The following is a 16,799-nucleotide window of genomic DNA, read 5'->3' on the forward strand; positions in this document are numbered from 1 at the left end:
CCCCTGGAGGAGGGCTTGGTAACACACTCTAGTATTCTTGCCTGGAGAATTCCCACGGACAGAGGAGCCTAGCAGCTACAGTCCATGCGTTGGCAAAGAGTTGGACACAGCTTAATGACTAAGCACACATAAGCACATAAACAAAGAATAAAACCTGAGATAAAGAAGAATATTTGACAATGAAAAAAAACACAACTCATTAAGAAGACATAAAAACTGTAAAAAAACAGAGCTTTAAAATAAATTAAGCAAAAATTGAAAGAACTAAAGAAAGAGATAGTTCCACAATTGTAGTAGAAGATTCTAACATCCCTCTCTCAGCAAGTAATAGAGAAAGTCTGATAAATTATTCAAGCCATAGATCTAAAAAATCCTATCAATCATCTTGATTTAATTGGCATATATAGAGTACTACATCTTTCAACCTCAGAATCAACATTACTTTTCCAAGTACATATGTTACGTTCACCAATATAGACCTGTGTGTGTGTGTGTTAGTTGCTCAGTCATGTCTGATTCTTCGTGACCCCACGGACTGTAGCCCACCAGGCTCCACCGTACATGAAATTCTCAGGCAAGAATAGTGGAATGGGTTGCCATTCCCTTCTCCAGCGATCTTTCTGACCCAGGGATTGAACCTGGGTCTCCTGCACTACAGGCAGATTCTTCACCAGAGTCTGAGCTACAAGGGAAGCCCCAATACATACCATATGTTGAACCATAAAATACATTTCAAGTTAACTTAAGTTAACTTAAAAGGAACAAAATCAAACAAAGCATAAACTCTGACTACAACAAAGTTATAAAATCTGTGGAATGCAGCTGAAATACTGCTTAGAGGAAAACATACAGCTTTAGACACTTACATTAGAAATGGAGAAAGATCTAAAATAAATGATCTAAAGATCTGTTATAAGAAGCTTAAAAAGGAAACCCAAAGTAAGTTAAAGGAAGGAAATAATAAAGACCAGAGATGAGTGAAATGGAAGAAAAAAAATAGCAAAGCCAAAACCTGAAACTTTGTAAAGCTCAACAAAACTGACAAAGCCTTTAGCTAGATAGATGAAAAAAAATAAAGGAGAAAGAATAAAAATCATCAATATCAGGAATTTTAAAAAAGGCTTTGCCACAGATCCTATAGACATGAAAGGAATAATAAAAGAATACTTTGAACAGCTTCAGCCAACAAATCTAACTACTTAAATAAAATGGACAATTTTCTTGAAAAGTATATCTTATCAAAATTAATAGGCATTGGGAGAAATAAAAATTATAAACAGGCCCATATCTATCAACAAATTTTAATTCATTGAATTCCACCCCCCCAAAGACTTTAAGCTACTTGATTATACTGGTAATGTGACAGTCAAGAACTAATACTAATCTTACACAGACTGTTTCAGAAAACAAGAAAATGAGTGACCACTGCTCACTTTATTTTATAAGACCCGAATAAAACAACTTGGAAATAAAAGAAAACTAGAGCCAAATATCCTTTACAAATATATAAAGCAAATATCATTAAGAAAATGCTAGCAAACTGAATCAAATAATATATTAAAAGGCTCAAATAATATGACCAATTAGAATTAATCCCAGAAATATAAAGTTAGTTTAACATTCAAAATCAAGGTAATTCACCATGTCAGTAGAAGAAAGTACAAAATCCATATAATTATTTTAATAAATACAAAAGAATTTTTTAAAAATTCAACACCCCTTCATGATTAAAAAAGTAAAACTCAGCAAACTAAGAAAAATAGGGAATTTTCTCAACATAATAAATGGTATCAACAATAAACTTACGGCTAACATTACATGTAGTGGTAAAAGATAAACTTCATCCCCTGAGATCAGGAACAAGGTAATGATGCCCACCCTCACCTCTTTTATTCAATATGCCACTAGAGCCCACAGTCATTGCAATAAGAAAAAAAATATTTCAGAAAGGAAGATGTAAAACTGTCATTGGCAAATGGCATGGTTGTATAGAAAATCATTTATAATCTGCAAGATAACTACTAGAATAAATTAATTTAGCAAAGTCATAGTTTACAAGCTTTTTAAAAAATCAATTGTATTCTTATATACTATCAACAAATATTGGAAAACTAAGGTTAAAATGATTACACCAAAAATCATAAAATAGCAAGGAATAAACCTAACAAAAGATACCTAAGACCTATACTGAAAACAACAAGCATTCTGTTAGAAGTTAAAGGAGAGATAAATAAATGGAAACATAGACACATCTAATGGTTTGGAAGAGTTAACATTATTAAGATCACAATTCTCTCTAAATGAATCTAAAGACTTAATGAAATCCCAGTGAAAATTCCAGCAAGCTTTTGATTTTGTAGAAATTGACAAACTCATTCTAATATGTACATGGAGATGCAAAGGATCTAAAATAAGCAAAATAACTTTTAAAAGGAACAAGTTTGGGGAATTTATCTGTCTAGTTAATCCTAAAGGAAATCAGTCCTGAATATTCATTGGAAGAACTGATGCTGAAGCTGAAGCTCCAATATTTTGGCCACCTGATGCGAAGAACTGACTCATTGGAAAAGACCCTAATGCTGGGAAAGACTGAAAGCAGGAGGAGAAGGGGCTGACAGAGGATGAGATGGTTGGATGGCATCACCAATTTGAGGGACATGAGTTTGAGCAAGCTCCAGGAGATAGTGAAGGACAGGGAAGCCTGGCATGTTGCAGTCCATGGGGTCGCAAAGAGTCAGACACAACTGAGTGACTGAACTGAACTAAATACAGTATAGCAGAGTAGGGTATATGAGAATAAACACAATAGCCAAAATAATTTGGTATCTGTAAAAAGGTAGATATATAGATCAATGGAACAAAAACAAAATTCAAAAGCAGACCCTCATATAGACAGCAATTTTTGATGAAGTTTCCAAAGCAATTCAATGCGGAAAGAAAAGTCTTTCCAATAAATGGTGCTGAATGGGTATGTGGAAAAAAATATCAACCTTTATTTTACACCAAACATAAAAATTGACTCAAAATAGATCATATACTTAAATGTAAAATCTAAAACTTTAGAAATCCTAGAATAAAAATAGAAGAAAACCTTTACAACCTTAGGGTAGGCAAGTTTCTTAGAATATAAAAAGCCTAAACCATTAAAAAATTGATAAGAAAATATGTAATTGATAATTTAAAATTTTTACTTTTGCCCTTCAAAAGACACTACTAATGAAACAAAAAGGCAAGCCACAGACTGGAAGAAAATGTTCACAGCCAATATATATCAGACAAATTTCTCGTATCCAGAATATATATTTACATAAATTTTCAGTTCGGTTCAGTTCAGTCGCTCAGTTCTGTCTGACTCTGCAACCCCATGTACCACAGCACGCCAGTCCTCCCTGTCTATTACCAACTCCCAGAGTCTATCCAAACCCATGTCCATTGAGTCAGTGATGCCATCCAACCATCTCATCCCCTGCCTGTCATCCCCTTCTCCTCCTGCCTTCAATCTTTCCCAGCATCAGGGTCTTTTACAATGAGTCAGTTCTTCACATCAGGTGGACAAAGTATTGGAGTTTCAGCTTCAACATCAGTCCTTCCAATGAACACCCAGGACTGATCTCCTTTAGGATGGACTGGTTGGATCTCCTTGCAGTCCGAGGGACTCTCAAGAATCTTCTCCAACACCACAGTTCAACAACATCAGTTCTTCCAAGCTCAGCTTTCTTTGTCGTCCAACTCTCACATCCATACATGACTACTGGAAAAACCATAGCCTTGAACAGACGGACCTTTGTTGGCAAAGTAATGTCTCTGCTTTTTAATATGCTGCCTAGGTTGGTCATAACTTTCCTTCCAAGGAGTAATTGCCTTTGAATTTCATGGCTTCAGTCACCATCTGCAGTGATTTTGGAGCCCCCAAAAATAAAGTCAGCCACTGTTTCCACTGTTTCCCCTTCTATTTGCCACGAGGCGATAGGACCGGATGCCATGATCTTAGTTTTCTGAATGTTGAGCTTTAAGCCAACTTTTTCACTCTCCTCTTTCACTTTCATCAAGAGGCTCTTTAGCTCTTCTTTGCTTTCTGCCATAAGGGTGGTGTCACCTGCATATCTGAGGTTATTGATATTTCTTCCAGCAATCTTGATTCCAGCTTGTGCTTCATCCAGCCCAGCATTTCTCATGATGTACTCTGCATATAAGTTAAATAAGCAGGGTGACAATATACAGCCTTGACGTACTCCTTTTCCTATTTGGAACCAGTCTGTTGTTCCATGTCCAGTTCTAACTGTTGCTTCCTGACCTGCATACAGGTTTCTCACGAGGCAGGTCAGGTGGTCTAGTATTCCCACCTCTTTAAGAATTTTCCAGTTTGTTGTGATCCACGCAGTCAAAGGCTTTGGGGCATAGTCAACAAAGCAGAAATAGATATTTTTCTGGAACTCTCTTGCTTTTTCGATGATCCAGCGAATGTTGGCAATTTGATCTCTGGTTCTTCTGCCTTTTCTAAATCCAGCTTGAACATCTGGAAGTTCACAGTTCACGTATTGCTGAAGGCTGGTTTGGAGAATTTTGAGCATTACTTACTAGCGTGTGAGATGAGTGCAATTGTGCGGTAGTTTGAACACTCTTTGGTATTGCCTTTCTTTGGGATTGGAATGAAAACTGACCTTTTATAGTCCTGTGGCCACTGCTGAGTTTTCCAAATTTGCTGACATGTTGAATGCAGCATCATCTTTCAGGATTTGAAATAGCTCAACTGGAATTCCATCACCTTCACTAGCTTTGTTCGTAGTGATACTTCCTAAGGCCCACTTGACTTCACATTCCAGGTTGTCTGGCTCTAGGTGAATGTGATTGATCACACCATCGTGATTATCTGGGCTGTGAAGATTACTCAGCCATAAAAAGCCATAAAAAGAACTGACATTTGAGTCAGTTCTGATGATGTGGATGAACCTAGAACCTATTATACAGGGTGAAGTGAGTCAGAAAGAGAAAGATAAATATTGTATTCTAATGCACATATACAGAATCTAGAAAAAATGATACTGAAGAACTTATTTACAGGGCAGCAATGGAGAAACAGACATAGAGAATAGACTAATGGACATGGGGAGAGGACAGGAGAAGGTGAGATGTATGGTAAGAGTAACATGGAAACTTACATTACCATATGTAAAATAGATAGCCAACGGGAATTTGCTGTGTGGCTCAGGAAACTCAAACATGGGCTCTGTATCAACCTAGAGGGATGGGATGGGGGGGAGATCGGAAGGCAGATCAGAAGGGAGAGGGTATATGTATACCTATGGCTGATTCATGCTGAGGTTTGACAGAAAACAACAAAAGGATAAAGCAATTATTCTTCAATAAAAAAATAAATTAAAAAAAAGAAAAAATCTATAAACAATAAATGCTGGAGATGGTATGAAGAAAAGGGAACCCTCTTACACTGTTGGTGAGAATATAATACAGTCACTATGGAGAACAGTATATAGGTTCCTTAAAAAACTAAAAATAGAACTACCATATGACCCAGCAATTCCACTACTGGGCTCGTATCCTGAGAAAACCATAAGTCGAAATGACACATGTACATCAGGAATGAAACTGGGTTTCATTTGAGGTTTGGATGGATCTAGAGTCTGTCATACAGAGTGAAGTAAGTCAGAAAAAGAAAAACAAATATCATATATTAATGCATATATGTGGAATCTAGAAAAAAATGGTACAAATGAACCTATTTCCAAGGCAAGAATAGAGAGGCTTCATGAGGACAAGAAACTTAATCACCTTGTTCATTGCTATATCATTAGCAGCTTAAGCACTGACTGCAAATGGTAAGCTACCAAATACATATTAGCTGAGTGAATGAAATTCCTTTAGAAGAATGCTATAATTAGTGGATAAATGAACGCCTGTTTAGGCAGGAAGTAAACTAAAACAAAGAAGTAGAAGCTCTGCTTCTCTGGGGAAAGTCAACAGCTGCTCTCTGTAGCCTCAAAGTCAGGAAACTGAAGTGTCTTCAGTTCCTCAATATGTTGGTATAGTTCCTTACTAGTTCCTCACTAGTTTCAGGGAAAAAAACAAAGATTTTTCACCTTACTTTTTTTAATGGTTCTCCAAGTTCTAAGGACAAAGAAGTCAGCTCTAGATCATACTTATGGGCTTAAGACTAAATACTATACTCATCCTAAATACTATTCAGTAATAGAAAAGTTTTGTTGAGCGTATACTATGTTCCAATACCTTAATAGGTACTGAAGATACAAGGATGGGATACAATCTCTGCTCAAGAATCATCAGAATCAGAGGAGAAAGATTTACAAATATGTATGATACAGTGTGTTATATAATAACTGAGGCATATAGACAGTAAAATGAAGGTCATGAGAAAAAATGATTATGCCCAGGAAACTTTAATAAAAGTGTTAACAGAAGCAATGATATTTGGTCTGGAGCTTGATGAGTTAGTAAATATTCACCAAAACAAATAAGATAGAAGAACATTCCAGGGAGAGCTAACAGCATAATTAAAAACACAGAAACAAGCACTGTATAGTATACTTGCTGCTGCTGCTGCTAAGTCACTTCAGTCGTGTCTGACTCTGTGCGACCCCATAGACGGCAGCCCACCAGGTTCCCGTCCCTGGGATTCTCCGGCAAGAACACTGGAGTGGGTTGCCATTTCCTTCTCCAGTGCATGAAAGTGAAAAGTGAAAGTGAAGTCGCTCAGTCGTGTCCGACTCTTAGAGACCCCGTGGACTGTAGCCCACCAGGCTCCTCCATACTTAGGAAATACCAAAAAACTGGTGAAGGCGTGAGATTGAGAATAACAGGGGAAATGGTAGGAATTAATACCAGTAAAGTACAATGGGGCCAAATTATAACAGGTTTGTTATCTCAAATGAAGAAATTTCTATTTTATTATATAAGAAAAGGAATTAATCAAAGCTTCCATAATACCCTTTGATCTTTCACAAAATACCCTTAGATCTAGGGAATTGGATTAGATATTGCTTGTTAAATAAGTATGCCCTGAATTCAAACATCAATTTAAAATTAGAAGAATGAAGAGAATTAGTAGCATGAAGTATTAGAAATATGTGGTAATGATCCACTCGTGGTATAAAATGTTCCTTATCGCAGTTTTATGTTTATTAAACATGGAAAAATTTAATAGTTTAGAAAAAATTCACTGAGCACCTATTATGTTCCAGACTCTGTACTAAGAATTAAGAACATAAAGAGATGGCTCTTTTCCTCAATAAGTTTATAATCTATAGTAGGAAAAATATAAACATTATTTTTCCACTATTTAGAACGATCCTGAGTACGTTGCCTAATTTCTGTAAGCCTCATTTTCCTCATATATAAAATGAAAATAAAAGTAACTACCTTATATGGTCTTTGAGAGGATTAAATGAAAATGTGTGAAAAAGTACCCAGCACAGTGACAGAGAGTTGGCATTTTAATAAAGTTAACTACCTTTATTGCCTAGTGGTATTGCTTTCATAGAGATTCTAGTTATGTGGCACTAATTCAATTCCCAGTGAACCAATTTTATTCAGCAATCCGTAAGTATATGCCATGAGCCATGCACTGCACTAGGCATTAAGGGCTCAAAGATTAATTAATCAATAATACACATGATGCAATTTTACTTCCAGCTATTTTTATAGTATATTAGCTTTTCTGAAGTATAGTTGATTTACAGTATTGTACCAATCTCTGCAGTACAGCAAAGTGACTCAGCTCTACACATATAGACATTCTTTTTTCATATTCTTTTTCATTATGGCTTATCACAAAACATTGAAAATAGTTCCCTGTGCTATTCAGTACGACTTTGGTTTCTTATCTATCTTATATGTAGTAGTTTACATCTGTTAATCTCACACACTCAGTCCTTCCCTCCCCTACCCACCTCCCCTTGACAACCACAAGTTTGTTCTCTATGTACTTCAGACTATCTCTAAGGATATAAATAACCATATTAGTCTATCAGAGTAAGAGTTAATGAGACTAACATAATTAAAATGCACATAATTTAACAAAATAATTAAAACAACTAATTTGTGTTTTAATACTGAGAAAAGCTTTTTGTTTAGAAAAGTTTTAAAAATGGTTTGAAATGGGGACTGGTTAGTTCCAATTAAAATTAATATCATAAGTTTATTTACTAGGGTTGCAATCTATGACAATTTCACATTTTAATACCATTCTTTCTTCAAAGAGCCACTAAACTTAAATGGCATTCTAAATATAAACAGACCAAAACCTAAACTGTAAAAGAGTCAAAAGTTTACTTGGGCACAAGCCTTTCAAAAGAAGATAAAAACATCCTAGTTAATATCTTTGAGGTCTTACATTTGTTTTTCAACTATAAAGTTGCATATTACACAGGAAAATTACCCAGATTTTCACTACTTCTTATGTCTGAAGTACTTATGGGTTATTAACTGAATGTTTATGATTTTTCCATCCAATTTTTGCAAAGTGTTCAAGTGTTGTTCCTGTAGAGAAAGCAAACTTCTATTCGCAGGTTGATGTCTTCCTGCTGCTTATTAACAAATGTTGCAAAGGTACTCAGTATCCCACTGAATATTTCTACATGTTCCAATGCATAGATAACAGTATCGAAAACTTCAATGCTGATCCTTCAGATAATCATTTCTTTACAACTAAACTTGAATATATTTAATGAATTGAATCAACTAATAAGCATATGATATGAAAATACTTCAAGCTGGCCAATTCTACCTAATATAACTAGGGTCCAATTTCAAAAACCAGAAAATATAGCCTAGGACCTCAGCGGTTATAAGGCAGGAAAGCACTGCCAGTAATTCTTCGAAGAGTTCAATCTCAGTGCAAAAAGATCCCAATGCCCCTGGACGAAGTGAATTTTACAGTTCATACCTGATCAATGTATTAACATAGAGAAAAGTCTCTACTGCTAACCTCTAACCTCAGCGATACTCTAGGTAATATTTCTACCAAAAATTGGATTAGAAAATTAAAGGTTTTTAAACTTGAAGCTGGGAAAGACTGCTACAATATTGTATCCAAATAAACTTCAAGGAGGTTTATCAATGAAATGGATTGGAATTTAATTAATGAATGCCCAGTTCTATTGCTGAATACCCAAAACTACAAGAGAAAAGAAGGAGCAACCAGGAGAAAGGCTCTGAGGTTCTGTTCTACCATATGCTCAATATGATTCAGTGGTGTGATGCAACTTCCAGACAAGCTTACATGCAATCACAGTACAGAGATTACCCTGGTGGTGATAGGTCATGAAATAAATCTAATGAGAAACACTGAAAGGGAACAAGGTCAAGCTGGCTTCAGATATTTGAAGGACTAGAAGGTAAAAGAGTCTTGCTCTGTGAGTCTCAGAAGACAGAAACTATAAGGAGAAAGATTTGACTTCAATGTGGAAAAGAGCACTGTAACAATTGGAATCACCGAAAAAAAAAACAAAAAAACATGGAATGAGTAGCCTCTGTGACAAGTTTCTTGTCACAGGAAGTACAAATCATCTGTCGCCGGAAGTACAAATAGTACTGCCATCTATTAGAAGATTTACAGGCAATTCACATATGGATTTATAGGAAGAAAGGCAGATAAACTATATAAATGCACTTGGCATGGTGTCTGAAATAGGAGATATTCAGTAGGTATTATGTCTTTCCTTCTTGTTTTCTTACTACGGGATCCAGTTAATCTACAAAAGATAGCCACCCTTTGAAAAATATTCTGCCAATCACTTACCATGTATTTATGAAGCCAGGACACAGATAGAGGGTTTGCTGATTCCTGATTCTGAACTGCCAATTCAGATTTTTGCTTGTTCTAAGAATATGAATGATATAAAAAGATCTCAATCTCCTTGAATCACACTTTGAAGCCACAAAAATCTCCTGTTTTTATAACAGAATGGAAACTACTACAAACATTTTTACATATTCATTTCTAGGACACATTCACAAATGGTAATGTCAAGGGACAATTTAAAATTCCATGAAATTCTACAATTTACTAGAAGTCTATTGGATGGAGAATAACATTTCAACAAAAATACTGCACATTTATACTTCAAATTTTAGACCATTAAAAAAAAAATCTAACTACTCTGAGTAATGTAAAACTTTAGAAAAGATTGAAAACACACCAAACAAAGGATTTCCAGCTAGTCGAGGGAATGGACGCGGCCTAAATCTCCATATCCTCAAAGAAGGACAAATAAAACTGCACAAAACCATACCCTCAGTATACGCAGACAAAGAAAAACCCTACAAAACTTCAAGTTATCTATAAGTGGGAAAAAAGGAAAAGGGAAAAGTGACCAAATCCCTGTTAGTAATTATTCACGCTCCCACAGTAAGCCTCCTAGAGAAGAAGCCTAGTCTGAAAATACTGCAGAGCTAGCTAGGGGAGCTAGTAGCAGGCCACTGCTCTGAAACTACCACCCAGAATAAAGACTCCCCACAAGAGTGAAATATTGAAAAAATATTCCTATAGATTAAAACGTGACTGCAAGGAAGGGCTAGAAAAGCACAGGAGATTCATGTTGCTAACCTTTGAAAGTCATTGCTTCTAAGAAAAGAAAACAGGTGGAAAAAAAAGGAAAGGTCCCTTTGGCAACTGGACGGTGAAAGAGAAAAGAAATTAACAGAAATTTTTAGGTTTCTGCAAGACAAAAAAAAAAAAAAACCCCAAAAAACAAAAAATCAGGGGATACTCAATCCATCTTTCAAAAACAAACTACAGAACTAGAACTTAACTACACTGACATGAGAGGGCATCACAAAACTAGGAATTCCCCCAAATCTAAAACAACACTCTCAAATCACAATGTAATAAAATTATAAATCATTCATGAAATGTAAAATTAAGTCTACCTGGAAATTTTTAAACTATTTCCATAAAAAAACTCTTTGGAAAAAAAGGGGAAATACAAATGACTGCAAAGCTTCTGAAAAAATGATACTGAAAAATGAAAACACTACACCTCAGAACCAATGTATATATGCTTATAGCAATAACAGGATATAGGACTAAACCCTAAAGATGATTAAAATGGAACATATTCATCAATTAAAAAGAATGAAGTCCTGATCCATGCTACAAGACAAATGAACTGTGAATGTTTTCTATGCTGATTAAAAGAAGCCTGTCACAAAAGGTCATATCCTTAGCTATCTTTTTAGAAAAATGTTCATAATAAGCAAATGAATAATAACAGAAAGTAGATTAGTGGTTGCCAGGTGCCTCAGAGGACAGGAGTATTAATGGGTATGGGTTTTCCTTTGGAGATGGAAATGTCCTGAAATTAGATAGTGGTGATGATTTCACAACTCTGTTAATATATTTAAGTGTACACTGAGTTGTACACGTTAAAATAACCCATTTTATGGTATGTCAATTTTACCTCAATAAAGCTGTTATTTACTACAAAGATAAAAAATGAGTTAAATTCCCAATTCAAAAAACTAGAAAAACAACCACAAAGTAAGCCAACAGAAAGCACAAGGAAGATAAAGGCAGAAAATAAAGGGATAAAGAAGTAGAAAGAGTAAACATGGACTTCCCTGATGGTCCAGTGGCTGAGAATCTGCCTTCCAACGTTGAGACAATGGTTCGATCCCTGGTCTGGGAAGATCCCACATACTGCAGAGCAACTAAACCCATGAGCCACAACTGCTGAGCCTGTGCTCTGAAGCCTGGGGCCTGCAGCTACTGAGCCCTCAAGCCACAGCTACTGGAGCCCACGCAAGCCCTAGAGCTCATGCTCAGCAACAAGAGAAGCCACGGCAATGAGAAGCCCATGCACCACAGCTAGAGAGCAGCCCCCACTTGCAGCAGCTAGATAAAGTCCATGCGCAACAACGAAGACCCAGTGCAGCCAAAAAGAAAGAAAGAACAGACATAGCTAATCAAAATTCTATTGTTTTGAAAAATTTAGCAAAAGAAACAAACTCTTACCCTAATTTAATGGGGAAAAAAGGAGAAAGTATATATACCCAAATATAAGAAATAACAGGAGAGAAAAACCATTGAGACAGAAATTTGAAAATTGTAAAAGACTACTTTTCAGGACTTCTATACAAATAGATTTGAAATTCTAAATGAAATAAATAATTCCCAAGAGAAATACAGACTACCAAAATTGACCCCATGGGACATGGAATGTTTAAACAAAAAGAAATAACTTCCAAGCAACCACAACAATAACAAAAAATGAAAAACCCACACATCAAAAAAACAGGCTCAGATATTTTCACAGGGTATTAAATCAAACCTGCAAAGATCAAGTAGTCCAATGCTCCATAAATTGTCCCAAAGCATAAAAAATGAGGAAAGCCTTTGTATTTCCTTTTAGAAAGTAAGTATAAAATTAACACCTAACCTTGTTAAGGACATAAGAAAAAAGAAAATTATAAACCAATATCACTTATGAATATGGATTTGAAAATACTAAAGAAAAGCAACAGAATCTAACTCCACATTTAAAAAAATCAATACATCACAATCAGGTGAGAGTGGAGAGTCAGATTATATAGAAACTTGTAGGCTGTAATAAGGCCTGTAGGTTCCAATTTGAATGTGGAAAGAATGCAACAAAGTTTTTAGCAGAGGAATGAAATGATTTAGTTTATATTGGAAAAGCATTGCTCTGGACATAAAGAATTGACTGTACAGGTGCACAAGCAGAAGCAAAAAACCATGTAGGAGAATCTTATCCTACAGGTGAGAAATTACGATAATTTGCACTACAGGAAAAGTGGGGGAAATGTGGAGGAACACTTCTTTTTCTCATATTTCTGGATATTTTAAGAAATGAGTAAAAAGGTTTACTGATCTACTGAATGTTAAGGACAAGAAAAATCAAGACTGGCTCTAAGGTTTTTGGCCATAGGTACTAAAAAGATGGCATTATCACTTACTGAACAGAAAAAACTTCAGGAGGAACAGACGGGGAAGGTAGAAGTTCAAGGAGAGACTTAGTACTTCAGTTTTAGACCTGTTCAATTTGAACGGCCTATTGGACATCAAAGCAAAAATACTTTTGCAAAGTGTTAGAGATATGACATAAGATTTTTTTAAAGACCTAAAGCATGAAAAGAGTTGACCTTGAAGGAATAAAGAGCACTGTAGCCAAAGGAAATTTGAGACTGTGGTACAGGGTTTAAGTTGGGCTTACAGAACACATTGGAAGGCTAATGAGTTTACACATGGGAAGACTAGACAGCAGGAATTAAAAACTAAATGATTTAAAAAAAAAGAATCTCACTATAACATAGTACTAAATAATACACATTTTGGTATCTGAATGCTATAGTCTGAATTGTGTCGCCTCAAAATTAATTCGTTGATGTCCTAACCCCCAACGTGATGGTATCTGGAGATGGGCTTTGGATAATTATGGTCGATGAGGTCAACAGGGTAAGTCCCTCTTCATAGGATTAGCGCTCTTGTTGTTCATTGTTATTCCATCACTAAGTTGTGTCCAACTCTGCGACCCCATGGACTGCAGCATGCCAGGCTCCCCTGTCCTTCATTATCTCCCGCAGTTTGTTCAAATTGAGTCCATTGAGTTCAAATTTGTCCATTGAGTCATTGATGCTATCTAACCATCTCATCTTCTGCCACTCTTTTCTCCTCTTGCCTTCAATCTTTCCCAGCATCAGGGTCTTTTCCAGTGAGTTGGCTCTTCACATCAGGTGGCCAAAATATTAGAGTTTCAGCTTCAGCATCAGCCTTTCCAATGAATATTCAGGACTGATTTCCTTTAGGATTGACAGATTTGATCTCCTTGCAGTCCAAGAGACTCTCAAGAGTCTTCTCCAGCACCACAATTTGAAAGCATCAATTCTTTGGCTCTCAGCCTTCTTTATGTTCCAACTCTCACATCCATACATGACAAATAGAAAAACCATAGCTTTGACTATACGGACCTTTGTCAGCAAAGTCATGTCATTGTTTTTTAATACGGTGTCTCAGTTTGCTGTAGCTTTTGAATTCTTATAAAAAGAGGAAGATAAATATGTTTCTCTCTTACTCCCTCTCTGCACCCACAAAAAAAGAGGAGCTCATGTGATGATACACAGCGAGACGGAGCCACCAGTGACCCAAGAAAGATGCCTCAGTATAAAACTTATCTTGCATCTGAATTTTAGACTTCTCAGCCTCTAGAACTATGAGATTTGAGGCACTGGGTCTATGGTATTGGCTATGTCAGCCCAAGCAGACTAATATAATGGAAATGGAGTTATACTGAACAAAAATGTAAAATATATGAATGGCTTTGGAATCATTCTATTTCCAAAGTTTGGAAAAATTGCCAGTGAAAGCTGAATATCTTGAAGAAAACATTAGTAGTAGCCTCAAGGTCCTCTGACACTGCAAGTAAGAGTTTGCAAAAGGACAATATCTTCCTGAAGACTGGAGAAAAGGAGATCCTTGTTACAATAGAAGCAGAAATTATAGTAAAACTATTACCACAGTTTAGAAGAAACCAGACAATAAGCAAAATATTGAAACTGCTACATGGTTTCTTCTTGCTGCTTATAGTAAAACTACAATGCTATATTGCAGAGAGAACTATTAAACAAAAAGGATCCAGGACTTCATAGTTTTGAAAATTCGCAGCCTCTCAAAGTGGTAAAAGATGCTAAAATGCAATCCAGGATACTGTCAGGAAAACATGGTCCAAAACTGAAGTCCAAGTTGTAACAAATCTTTTGTAAAGACTCAGAAAGATGCCTCAGAATACTGTTCAGACAGGGAAAAAATGCTGTGCCTTACAAATCCTCTCAATCAAAGGGCTGCTAGAACTTAAGAATGTTGATCCTTAGGACTTGCTTGGTGGCCCAGTGGCTAAGACTCTGCACCCCCAAGGCAGAGGACCTAGGTTCAGTCCCTGATCAGGGAACTAGGTCTCCCATGCTGCATCTAAAGATCCCACATGCCACAACTAAGACTCAGTACAGTTAAACAAATTTAAAAAAATTAAAAACAATGCTGCTCAGAAAGGACCCAAAGAAATTTGCAGGTATATCTTGTTGACTAATGGAGCAACAAACCAAGATTCACAGGAGATCTACAAAATTCCTCAGATGAAAATTACCCAGAGGGGATCCTTCGGTGTTAGTCAATCAGTCAGTTCAGTCACTCAGTCATGTGCAACTCTTTGTGACGCCGTGAACTGCAGCACGCCAGGCCTCCCTGTCCATCACCAACTGCCGAAGTTCACCCAAACTCATGTCCAATGAGTTGGTGATGCCATCCAACCATCTCAACCTCTGTCATCCCCTTCTCCTCCTGCCCTCAATCTTTCCCAGCATCAGGGTCTTTTCCAATGAGTCAGCTCTTAGCATCAGGTGGCCAAAGTATTGGAGTTTCAGCTTCAACATCAGTTCTTCCAATGAACACCCAGGACTGATCTGCTTTAGGATGGACTGGTTGGATCTCCTTGCAGTCCAAGGGGTTCTCAAGAGTCTTCTCCAACACCACAGTTCAAAAGCATCAATTCTTCGGCGCTCAGCTTTCTTCACCATCCAACTCTCACATCCATACATGACTACAGGAAAACCATAGCCTTGATCAGATGGACCTTTGTTGGAAAAGTAATGTCTCTGCTTTTTAATATGCTGTCTAGGTTGGTCATAACTTTCCTTCCAAGGAATAAGTGTCTTTTAATTTCATGACTGCAATCACCATCTGCAGTGATTTTGGAGCCCCCCAAAATAAAGTCAGCTTTAGGTGTTAGCATTCTATTTTTCACAGCTCACAGATCACAGCTTGAAAATTTTGGTCTGGGGTAAGAGCTATGGTAATAAAAGAAACTAGGGAAAAAACATAATTTGGAGTTTGAAGGCAGAACTAAGGATTCTGAGGGACTAGAGTGGGGGAAGATTGGGGAGAAGTGTCTGACATGGTTCATGTTTTTGCTTTAAACAACTGAGTGGGTGGAAATGCCATTTATTAAGATGAGAAAAAGTAGAGGAGGAGCGAGTTTAAGCTGATGAGGGAACAGAATTGAGTCTGCACATGAACATGTGAAAATTGAGACATCTGTTACATATACAAGCAGAGATGTGAAGATGCTGACTGGATATACAGGTATAGAGTTCATCATTGACTATCCTAAGTTTGTTCCCATCTCCCCACAAGTATATAACCTTGTTTTACTTCTTCACGGGGCTAATAATTATTTGAAATTATCTTAGTTTTTTCCCCATATGCTACTGTCTCCCTCTACTAGAAACTTAAGCAAAAACTACAAAAACTACACATCTCATCTGCTTATTTGTTGATTGTGAATGACTGCATTGATACCCCTAATCCTTTTTCCCTTTATGGTCTGACTTTGCAGATTCCTACCTTAAAAAAAATAAAGTATATTTCCCTTTCCCTTGATTACAAGTTTTTCATATGACCTACTTTGGTCAAGTCTCAAAATGCCTTGCAAGTTGCAGATTGTGCTCTTATGCTTGTGCTGTGAACATGAAAAGGACATGCTAGAGCTGGCCTTCTGGTTCCAAGAGGAGGATGAGACACCCAGCCAAACAGGAGTAAAATGGAGCCTCCAACCACCCTACAGTCATATCAAGCCAGACAAAAAGGGCTGATCATGACTTAGATCCACTGATTCCCAGTCAATCTACAAACCTGCAAACTATAATAATAAGAAATCATTATTTAAAATCACTGAGTTTGGGAGTAGCTTATTACACAGCGATAACTAACTGATATACTTCTATTTTCCAGTGCCTAGAATAGTGCCTACAATATA

At 36.6% G+C, this 16,799-nt stretch overlaps 1 protein-coding gene and 1 long non-coding RNA gene across 2 annotated transcripts in view; both read right to left on the reverse strand.

The window, feature by feature from the left end:
* The window catches only part of SCP2 (sterol carrier protein 2), a 179,753-nt gene that overhangs the window by 39,635 nt on the left and 123,319 nt on the right, over positions 1 to 16,799 (reverse strand). The window lies entirely within an intron of this gene.
* The window catches only part of LOC110123452 (uncharacterized), a 51,172-nt gene that overhangs the window by 31,324 nt on the left and 3,049 nt on the right, over positions 1 to 16,799 (reverse strand). Inside the window, exon 2 of the long non-coding RNA XR_002309525.2 lies at positions 9,773 to 9,853. This is a non-coding gene — a long non-coding RNA (uncharacterized lncRNA). The remainder of the gene's footprint in view (positions 1 to 9,772; positions 9,854 to 16,799) is intronic.

This window comes from Odocoileus virginianus, chromosome 5, assembly GCF_023699985.2.
Source record: "Odocoileus virginianus isolate 20LAN1187 ecotype Illinois chromosome 5, Ovbor_1.2, whole genome shotgun sequence".
Lineage (NCBI taxonomy): Eukaryota > Metazoa > Chordata > Mammalia > Artiodactyla > Cervidae > Odocoileus > Odocoileus virginianus.